The 11,266-nt window shown below is 35.2% G+C and overlaps 1 pseudogene; it reads left to right on the forward strand.

The window, feature by feature from the left end:
• The first annotated feature begins 2,319 nt into the window (after positions 1 to 2,319).
• On the forward strand, positions 2,320 to 2,464 carry LOC145261395 (U2 spliceosomal RNA; annotated as a pseudogene).
• The last annotated feature ends 8,802 nt before the right edge of the window (positions 2,465 to 11,266 follow it).

The following is an 11,266-nucleotide window of genomic DNA, read 5'->3' on the forward strand; positions in this document are numbered from 1 at the left end:
TACATATAAAATTTTGGCGTTTCACATATAAAATTTCGGTGTTTCACGCGTTTTTACATATAAAATTTTGGCGTTTCACATATAAAATTTTGGCGTTTCACATATAAAATTTAAGTGTTTCACACGGTTTCACATATAAAATTTAAGCGTTTCACGCGGTTTCGCATATAAAATTTCAGCGTTTCACGTGGTTTCACATATAAAATTTCGGCATTTCACACGGTTTCACATATAAAATGTCGGCGTTTCACGCGGTTTCACATATAAAATTTCGGCGTTTCACATGGTTTCAAATATAAAATTTCGGTATTTCACACGGTTTCACATATAAAATTTCGGCATTTCACGCGGTTTTACATATAAAATTTCGGCGTTTCACATATAAAACTTCGGTGTTTCACGCGGTTTCACATATAAAATTTCGGCGTTTCACACGGTTTCACATATAAAATTTAAGTGTTTCACACGGTTTCAAATATAAAATTTAAGCGTTTCACACGGTTTCACATATAAAATTTCGGCGTTTCACATGGTTTAACATAGAAAATTTTGGTGTTTCACATATAAAATTTAAGTGTTTCACATATAAAATTTCGGCGTTTCACACGGTTTCACATATAAAATTTTGGTATTTCACATATAAAATTTAAGTAATGTAATTCCGTCTCCAGGGGCGTAACTGAAATTTTTGATAGCGTTCCACATGGGTTTGTGAGAAAATTCACTTTTATTTGTAACATTTTTTACCACTGTTAATTAATTCGTGTCAATTTACTCTGTTCCTGATGGAAGCGAAGAGAAATTTTTCTTGGCTCAACTTAATATTTTGGTTTTTGAATTTCAAGCCTTAATTCTTTCATTTACTTCTAATTTTCGACTCCCATTTTAACCGGTTTTCTAGTTCCAACTGACTTTCTGGAGTTTTCCCGCTCTTTTGGGGCTGTTCTTGTAGATCTCTATCCCTACTATTATATAAATGCAACTTTGTCTGTGTTTGTGTGAGTTCGTTCCTTATAGACTCCGAAACGGCTGAACAGATTTTCTTTAAAATTTACAGAATTTTAGTGTATAAGTCTGGGAGTGATCTTAGTTAAGTTTTGTCTCAGAATACCCCCGACAATTACCGATAATCGATCATCGGAACCGTTATTTTAATTTATTTATCATCGGTAAAGCCATTTTTTCCATGTCGTCGCTTAGCAATAGTGATAGAACAACGGGCCGTGAACATTCTACTGTGTGTAAGTTGATAGCGTGTTTTCTTTTTGGTTTTGGTTTTTGTTTTTTCATGGCGTGATCTGTTGGTTTAAACTCTGCACGCAAATTTCTTTCATTAATTACAAAGAATTTTACAAGACTTGAAATTTTACGTTTTTTTTTGTTTTGTTTTTGTTTTGTTTTGTTTTTGTTTTTTGTTTTTTTGCATGATGTGGTCCGTAGTTTCAAACCCCGCCATAAATTTCTTAATGTTTTTTTTTTCATTAACTGGAAAGAAGTTTATATAAAATAATTTTATAAAAGAAACAGTAGGTTATCTAGAGTGCAATGTAGAATAACATATGATGTTGGACTAAGTTACTGCATGGAGGAAAGTGAAGCTTTCTCCGCGCGATTTCACGGATTTCGATGACAATAAAAATATAAGAGACGGAATATTTGTGGATCATCATTCAATCCCGGGCAACGTTGTATCTCCCTGCTAGTATTAAATAAAGTCAAATTTTACGATCTTTGTTATTTAAAATATAAAATGACTTCGTGTGATGGATTTTTATTTTGCGGTTTTGGTGCTGCTACTACTACTACTACTACTATTACTACTACTACTACTACTAATAATAATAATAATATTAATAATGATATTAATTACCCCACTGAATGAGTGCAAAGAGTACTAGGACCTTGGGGAGGCTTACTGTCACCCAAATTCCTGTGAAAACCAATAGTCGCTGCGAACGAGAAATCAATCGTAAACGGCTGTTGCGATAACGTATATTCATTTGCAAAGGTTAACGAAAGTGGTGGAGAGTACTGGAACTCTGTGGAAACTTGTTATCAGTCAGACTCCACTGAACACCACAGGTTGTTTTAAAAATGAAATCTTTGATGATGGTCCGCGTGAAAAGTCCTAGTAAGTAGTAGTAGTAGTAGTTGTATTATTATTATTATTATTATTATTATTATTATTATTATTATTAGTTGTAGTAGTAGTAGTACAACGGAAAGATGATCGGTAAATCAATAACGACACTAACGACTCGGATGTTCCAGATTCAAATCCATTCCGTCCCATTGTACCACTTTGACATAGAAATATTAGCAACTTCTTGGCCTTTTGGCCAAGATCAAAGTGTAGCATCTGTTCCGGCAGATACTACACTTAAGATAATTTGTACCAGTCAATGGAGGGGAAACCCTCTATACTGGGACAATTATTATTTTTGGTAACCAGAGTGACCCCTTTTAGGGGAGCTGGTTTTTACCTCACATTAAAAACGGCCTTGTGCCTAATTTGCTCAGTGGGGGAGCAAATAAACACCATCTGTTCCGGCAGATGCTGCACTTAAGATAATTTGTACCAGTCAATGGAGGGGAAACCCTCTATACTGGGACAATTATTATTTTTGGTAACCAGAGTGACCCCTTTTAGGGGAGCTGGTTTTTACCTCACATTAAAAACGGCCTTGTGCCTAATTTGCTCAGTGGGGGAGCAAATAAATACCATCTGTTCCGACAGATACTGCAAGCTATGACTAGCTATGACTAGCAAAGACCAGATGTGGGGGCAACCCCACATGCCTGACCTTTAACCAGCTCCCATTTCCCACCTCTCAGGAGCTGGTCCCCTTTTTCCCTTCCCCCTCCCTTCACTCCTCACATTAAAAATCGGCCTTGTGCCTAATTTGCTCGGTGGGGGAGCAAATAAATACCATCTGTTCCGACAGATACTGGCAGTAAAGACCATATGTGTGGGCAACCTCACATATAAGACCTTGGTCAATGTAGGGGCAACCCTTCATACCAATTGTCACTATCCAACTCCCCTACTCCCCGGGGAGTTGGTCCTCATTTCCCCTTCACTCCTCACATTAAAAATCGGCCTTGTGCCTAATTTGCTCGGTGGGGGAGCAAATAAATACCATCTGTTCCGACAGATGCTGCACTTAAGATAATATGTACCAGTCAATGGAGGGGAAACCCTCTATACTGGGACAATTATTATTTTTGGTAACCAGAGTGCCCCCTTTTTGCCTACTTTTAGGGGAGCTGGTTTTTACCTCACATTAAAAACGGCCTTGTGCCTAATTTGCTCAGTGGGGGAGCAAATAAATACCATCTGTTCCGACAGATACTGCACTTAAGATAATTTGTACCAGTCAATGGAGGGGAAACCCTCTATACTGGGATAATTATTATTTTTGGTAACCAGAGTGACCCCTTTTAGGGGAGCTGGTTTTTACCTCACATTAAAAACGGCCTTGTGCCTAATTTGCTCAGTGGGGGAGCAAATAAATACCATCAAAGTGTAGTATCTGTTCCGGCAGATGCTGCACTTAAGATAATTTGTACCAGTCAATGGAGGGGAAACCCTCTATACTGGGACAATTATTATTTTTGGTAACCAGAGTGCCCCCTTTTTGCCTACTTTTAGGGGAGCTGGTTTTTACCTCACATAAAAAACGGCCTTGTGCCTAATTTGCTCAGTGGGGGAGCAAATAAATACCATCTGTTCCGGCAGATACTGCAAGCTATGACTAGCTATGACTAGCTATGACTAGCAAAGACCAGATGTGGGGGCAACCCCACATGTCTGACCTTTAACCAGCTCCCATTTCCCACCTCTCGGGAGCTGGTCCCCTTTTCCCCTTCCCCCTCCCTTCACTCCTCACATTAAAAATCGGCCTTGTGCCTAATTTGCTCGGTGGGGGAGCAAATAAATACCATCTGCTCTTCAGATGCTGCACTTCAATTTCTTGTTCTCTGTCAGTGGGGAAGAAGTCCTTCACGACTGAGACAATTTTTATTTTTGTTCCTTTTCTCCACGTTAAAAAACGACCCTGGTGTCTAACTCTGTCCTGTAGGGAGGCATTGTAAATGGGAACCATTACGTGGTCGCTCCTGAAAATCAAAGAAATCAAATGGGGGACCATCTTGGACCATCTTGGACCATCTTGGACCATGCTGATTCACACGAATTCAATTTAGTATAACTTTTATCACTGCTACTTCCCCTTTCTTTTCAATTATTGTCTTTCTTCATCGTCGTTAGTGTTCTCCTCCCCAGCTTTTTATTCGAACTCTTTTCTCCCCATCACTCTTCTTCTAATCTTGTTTTTTTTTACCTCCCTCCATTTTGTCTTCTAAAATTTCTCCATCCTCTAAGCCAGCACGTATTATTATTATTATTATTATTAGTAGTAGTAGTAGTAGTAGTAGTAGTAGTAGTAGTAGTAGTAGTAGTAGTTGCCACACAGGTCATCATTCAAGATCACTCACTGACAAAAACCGGTGGTATTCATTGGAGTCTGATGACAATAAGTCTCCACAGATTTCCAATACTCTCCACCTCTTCGATAAATTTTGCAAATAAATTTGTGTTAGCGCTGCAGCCGTTTTCCATTGACTTCTCACTGACAATGACCATTAATCTTCACTGGAGTTTGGGTCGCAATAAGCCTTCCCAATGTTCCAGTTCTCTTCGCACCTGCCCTATGCCGGTCTGTTTAGTGCTTTCTCTCTTCAGTCTTTCCATCCTCCTTGACCCTTCTTGACTGTTTGGTGTGGTGCCAATTGATGCCAGCACTGCAAAACTGTTTGGGAAAAGGGAGAAGAGTTTTTCACTCACTAGGAGTTTTCACACAGGCTATCATCAAAGAATTATCTTTGAAAACAACTTGTGGTGTTCCATGGAGTTTGAGTAGCATCAAGTCTCTCCAGATTTCCAGTACTCTCTACCTTTTTCGATGCCATTTGCGAATTAAATTGCGTTATTGTAACAACCGTTTACCATTAATTCCTTGTTGGTAGCGGCCATTAATCTTCACTAGAATTTGAATGGCAATAAGCCTCCCCAAAGTTCCAGTACTCTTCGAAATCATCCAGCGGAGACCTGGTTAATGCTTTCTCTCCTCGGTCGTTCCATCCTCCGTAACTCTTCGACTATTTGGTGCGGTGCCAGTCGTGCTGACGCCATTGGAGATTGGGGAAAGGGGGAGATCATTATTATTATTATTATTATTATTATTATTATTATTATTGCTATTTCCCTCTTCCTCCTTCGACTCCACTTCCTCTTCTAACCTTTGTCTTTCTCTCCTCATCTTCCGCATCATTTTCTTATCCTGACTATAAACACTCTCTCCCTCTCCAACTTTTTCTTCCTCTCGTCCTCCACTTCTTTAACTTTCACTTTCTTCTTCTTCTTCTTCTTCTTCTTCTTCTTTTTATTATTATTATTATTATTAGTAGTAGTAGTAGTAGTAGTAGTAGTAGTAGTAGTAGTAGTAGTAGTAGTTATTAAACTTGAAATTTGCGGCGCTGCCGCTGCACTGCACTGCAGACAATAAACAAATATTGCCCTCTGACTCCTTCCAAGTTCCAGACGATAATCTACAAAGGTTAAAGAGAAACGAGATTAAAAACAGGAACAAACTCTTCGCAGAAGGAGGCACAAATTATAGCCACGGTTTCCACTTAGAAATCATTTAATAACGTGACTTTTACAAGGCTTTACTAATTAAATGATCGTGGCGACCGCTCGAAGGATGACCGCCCTGCCCGACAGATGAAAGGGGCGGCTATTCGATTAAACAATTTCGAATTGTCTTCTCTACTATTTTTTCAAATTAGTTTTTCGATTGACAAGCCGAACAATATGGAAGATTTCCGATCTACTGTCTGCATTGGTCTGCCTTTGTATAGTTCTCTCCCCTTCTGTCTCATCGACCCTCGCTTCTGTCTCATAGACCCTCTCTCTCTCTCTCTCTCTCTCTCTCTCTCTCTCTCTCTCTCTCTCTCTCAACAAAATTAATATCCTTATTATTGCAATTACGTTCAATTAATTATTATTATTATTATTATTATTATTATTATTATTATTATTATTATTATTGTTGTTGTTGTTATTATTTTTGTTATTATTATTATTATTGTTGTTGTTGTTGTTGTTATTATTATTATTGTTATTATTATTATTATCATTATTATTATTGCTATTATTATCATTATTATCATATTATTATTATCATTATTATTATTCTTATTTTTGTTGTTATTATATTATTAATATTGTTATGATTTTATTATCATTATTTTTTGTTATTTTTATCGCTATTATTATAATGATCATTATTATTATTGTTATTCTTATTATTATTGTTGTTGTTGTTGTTATTAGTATCATTGTAATTATTGTTATTGTTATTATTATTTTTTATTGTTATTATTGTTATTGTTATTATTTTTTATTCTTATTATTGTTATCACCATTATTAATAGTAGAAGTCATTGTTGTAGTTTTTGGTAGTATTGTTATTTTTGTTGATATTATCATGGTAGCACAATTCTCTTTAGTTTATTTGTATGTCTAGTTGGTTATTTCTATCTTTCTGCTTTCTAATTAATATGTAATCACTTATCAAAACTGAAAACTACTAAGGATAAGGGTTAATGTGGTGAATTAATGTATCATGATATTTGGATAATGTATCGTGATGTTTGGATAATGTGTCCTGATATTTTGAGAATGTATCATGATGCTTGAATAATGTATCATAATGTTTAAATAATGTATCATGGTTTTATAATAATACAGCATGATGTTTAGATAATATATCATGATGTTTGGATGATGTATCATGATGTTTGGATAATGAATCATGATGTTTGGATAATGTATCATGATGTTAAGATAATGTATCATGATGTTTAGATAATGCATCATAATGTTTAGATAATGTGTCATGATGTTTGGATAATGTATCATAATGTTTAGATAATGTATCATGATGTTTGGATAATGTATCATGATGTTTAGATAATGTGTCATAATGTTTAGATAATGTGTCATGATGCTTAGATAATGCATCATAATGTTTAGATAATGTGTCATGATGTTTACATAATGTGTCATAATGTTTAGATAATGTATCATGATGTTTGGATAATGTATCATGATGTTTAGATAATGTATCATGATGTTTAGATAATGTATCATGATGTTTAGATAATGTGTCATGATGTTTAGATATTGTATCATGATGTTTAGATAATGCATCATAATGTTTAGATAATGTATCATGATGTTTAGATAATGTGTCATGATGTTTAGATAATGTATCATGATGTTTAGATAATGCATCATAATGTTTAGATAATGTGTCATGATGTTTGGATTGCGTTTTTGTTTGGATAATGTGTTTTCATGTTTCGCGATGTATATAGTTGTGGGTGTTTTGAGCATGTTTTGTGTGTGTGTGTGTGTGTGTGTGTGTGTGTGTGTGTGTGTGTGTGTGTGTGTGTGTGTGTTTGTGTGTGTGTGTGTGAGAGAGAGAGTGTGTTTGTGTGTGAGTGTGTGTGAGTGTGTGTGTGTGTGCTTGCATGTCTGTGTGTGCACGCACTAGCATGCGCGCGCATGCGCGTGTGTGTATGTATGTGTGTGTGTGCGTGCATGCATGTGTGTGTATGATGGCCCATAACCAAGCACTTCTTGTTACGCAAGTTCGTGATTATAAAATGTTATCATCATAAAAACGTGACGTTTCAAAATATTACAAAACGTTACTACTGATAAGAAGGGCCGATGTGATGTTAACTATGCTGTTCTTACGATTTGCCCCGGAATGCAAATTTCATCTATTGGCCAATTAGGTCATGTCTAGTGCGTCATTCTATTGTTGCCAGTATAAAAAAAAACGACAGAATATAAACAAAATGTTATCTTCTCATTAAAGAGTTTTTAATATTTGCTGTTATCTCGTTTGAATAAGACACAACACAAATACTAATTTGAAAGATTATTTTATTTTCTGTTAACACTGCAAACATGGTAAGATGACATGAGTATAACAGTCGTCAAAACACGTGTGTACTGGACGTCGACTCAGTGAACTCTGCCTCATTCTCATTGAAAAAGCACCAGCGTGCTCTATTTGGATGGTAGCAGCAGGCTGGTAGGGGAGGAGTCAGTAAGCAGGGTGACTAGGTGTAAGGAAGGGTTAAGGAGTGAGAATTGTCTTTTACACAGAGGAAGGTTTTAATATAGTGCTGAAAAGGATGGTAGTAGTGGTTTTAGTTTTGTGACATAAATCTTTGGTCAGTACAATTTAAAACATTCTGACTAGTTTCGTTGGTGCAAAAATAATGTTTGTTTTTCTTGGAAAATAATGTCAGAAAACGACATTATTTTTGCACCAACCTAATAATTTTGTAGTTTTTTTTTAATTTATTTATTTAAAGTGTAGTGTCTATTCCGATATTGCACTGCGTCTATTCTATCCGCGAATAATTAAGGTAAATCCTTCTTGACAGCAGCAATTTTCGATATAATGACAAGAGAATATTATTTTCATTGTTTGACTCTTGAGGATATATCTGAAACAGTTATACACAGTTAATCAATCGAGAACCACATCACTCTATCTAGAAACATATTAACTGATATGTACTCGAGAGTTAAAGTAATGAAAAGAATATTCTCGTCATAGCCCAAATAATAAGTCCAATCCGTTTTAGCTTTTCGTCACTATTTAAGTTCATAGTTAGATAAATGACCGGTCTTTAATGTGAGTGAAAATACAGATCACCAAAAAGGCACCTCTGAATTGAAGCAAACAACAAATTTACCTCATGCCTAGAAAAACTGAGCTTTTATTGACCGGAAACGGAACAGATGGAATGTGATATCAGAACAGATACTTCACTTTGATCCCGGATTTCAATCAAGAACTTCGCAACCATTCATGGGTTCGATTTACATCAATATTCGTAGTACAAGGTTTAAGTTGACCGTAACACCACCCTCATGTAATTATTGTCAAGATCATTCTCGTATAATCTTTAAATGACTTTCGTTTAGCTTTATCAGTGATACCAATTTTGCATAATCTTGTACGTGACATCATTTCCACATAACTTTTTTCTATAATATCATTCCAATACAATATTGTCTATATCATAATTCTCGCATAATCTTGTCCGTAGTACAGTTTTCGCATAAAATGTGTAATCGCTTATCAATACTGAAAACCTCATTCCTATCTAAGTTTGTCCGTTACATCGTTTTCATATAATTTTTGTTCACCATATCAATCTCATAAAACCTTATCAATGTTATTATAAAATCGCACAATCTTGTTCGTAACATCATTTTCGTAGGATTTTTTTCTGTGACATTAGTCTCGCATCATTATATCCGTGACATCCATCTCGTATATCGTTGTCCGTTATTTTATTCTCATCTGATCTTGCCTATGAGATCATTCTCACATAATTTTGTCTGTGACACCATTTTTTGCATAATCTTCTCCGTGACACCATTCTCTCATAATCTTGCCATGGCATCATTCTCACAAAATTTTGTCTGTGATATCATTCTTGTATAATTTTGTCAATAACATTTTTGTTCGTACAACATTCAGCGTTCGTCGGTGACAATGCATCACTCTTTTCGGTCCGAGCTGTTTCGTGCATTTGTTTCATGATGTTGCATCTTGAAATGCATTAATCAGGTGCACGTGCTTTGTTGCATTAAGTATAATGTTTGCGTTCTAACTTTCATTATATATATATATATATATATATATATATATATATATATATACATATATGACTACTTCATTTAATTACATAAATTAATATACGAAAGTATAAATTTATGTATTTACTTCAACAGTGCTCAATACGTAGGTAGAGCTAGGTAATAAGTTATAAAATATATATGGCAATTAAGCTACACAGAATATTCCGCGTTTCATCCACGCTAGAATTCATCAGGCTTATGCGAAGAGTAGTGGTTGTCTCGCGTTTTTATATACGCACATTCTATTGAGTTTTTAGTTAGACAATCAGCTTTCTAGTTGCCAGGGCACCCTTCCTAATATATATATATATATATATATATATATATATATATATATATATATATATATATATATATATATATAATTTTCAGAACTTGAGATAATTATTTTCACAACCAAACCACATTGCAGCCCGTGTGTGTGTGTGTGTGTGTGTGTGTGTGTGTGTGTGTGTGTGTGTGTGTGTGTGTGTGTGTGTGTGTGTGTGTGTGTGTGTGTGTGCTTATTGCTCGTTAGGTAAGCTTGTCGTGATAACAGCGTTAGCGAGTATAAATTCTTACTAGTGAGACATTGACTTGGGTTATAGCTGGTGGAGATGATCACATCTCTTGTCCGAGACGAAAGTAGGTTCATACCACTGTCGGATTTCGTTGCGGTTTACTTGATGAGTGATAGTTAATAAGACTTACTTGTATGCGGCGTGTTTGTCTCAGTTGGTACCGTGCTTGCTTCGCATGCAAAGAGACTCGGGTTTCGAATCCTGAGTTCGTATGTGTCTAACTGATGAGCCCAAATGAAGGCGAAACTCGAGTCTTGGACTTCCAGTTTGTTGTCTTTCATGGCTCCTGTGAGCTGCGACGTTGTCTGGCTGTGGAAATAATTATATATTCTCTCTCACATTCTAAAAATTATATATATATATATATATATATATATATATATATATATATATATATATATATATATATATATATATATATATATATTAGTGTTAGGATGATTAATCAGAATCAGAAAAATCGGAACTTTTTGAGTTAATCGGTATCGGAATCGGAAAAATTTGTATTTATTTTCCGATGCCAAAACGATTCCTTTAATTGTCTCTTTTTTTTTTATTTGATTTTGTTTGAAACAATATCTTCTAGTAGTAATGATAAAATACTAAATATTTATTGATTTTAGACTACCAATCAAACTAAAATCTATAGATCACCCCATCACAAGTGTGTTTTTACGTTTGAGCAAAATATATGCACATTTAACATGTGGTTTTACGGTAATCGGATAAAAATTACAACTGCATTGTAAATATTTAGAGATTAATAAAGAATCGGAATCGGAATCGGAATCGGGAATTTAGTAAGGAATCGGTAATTATAACGGAATAGGGAAAAATATTGGAATCGTCTCATCACTAATATATATACATATATATATATGTATATATATATATATACGCACATATA

Source organism: Euprymna scolopes, chromosome 37 (assembly GCF_053919585.1).
Source record: "Euprymna scolopes isolate OS-2025 chromosome 37, ASM5391958v1, whole genome shotgun sequence".
NCBI lineage: Eukaryota > Metazoa > Mollusca > Cephalopoda > Sepiida > Sepiolidae > Euprymna > Euprymna scolopes.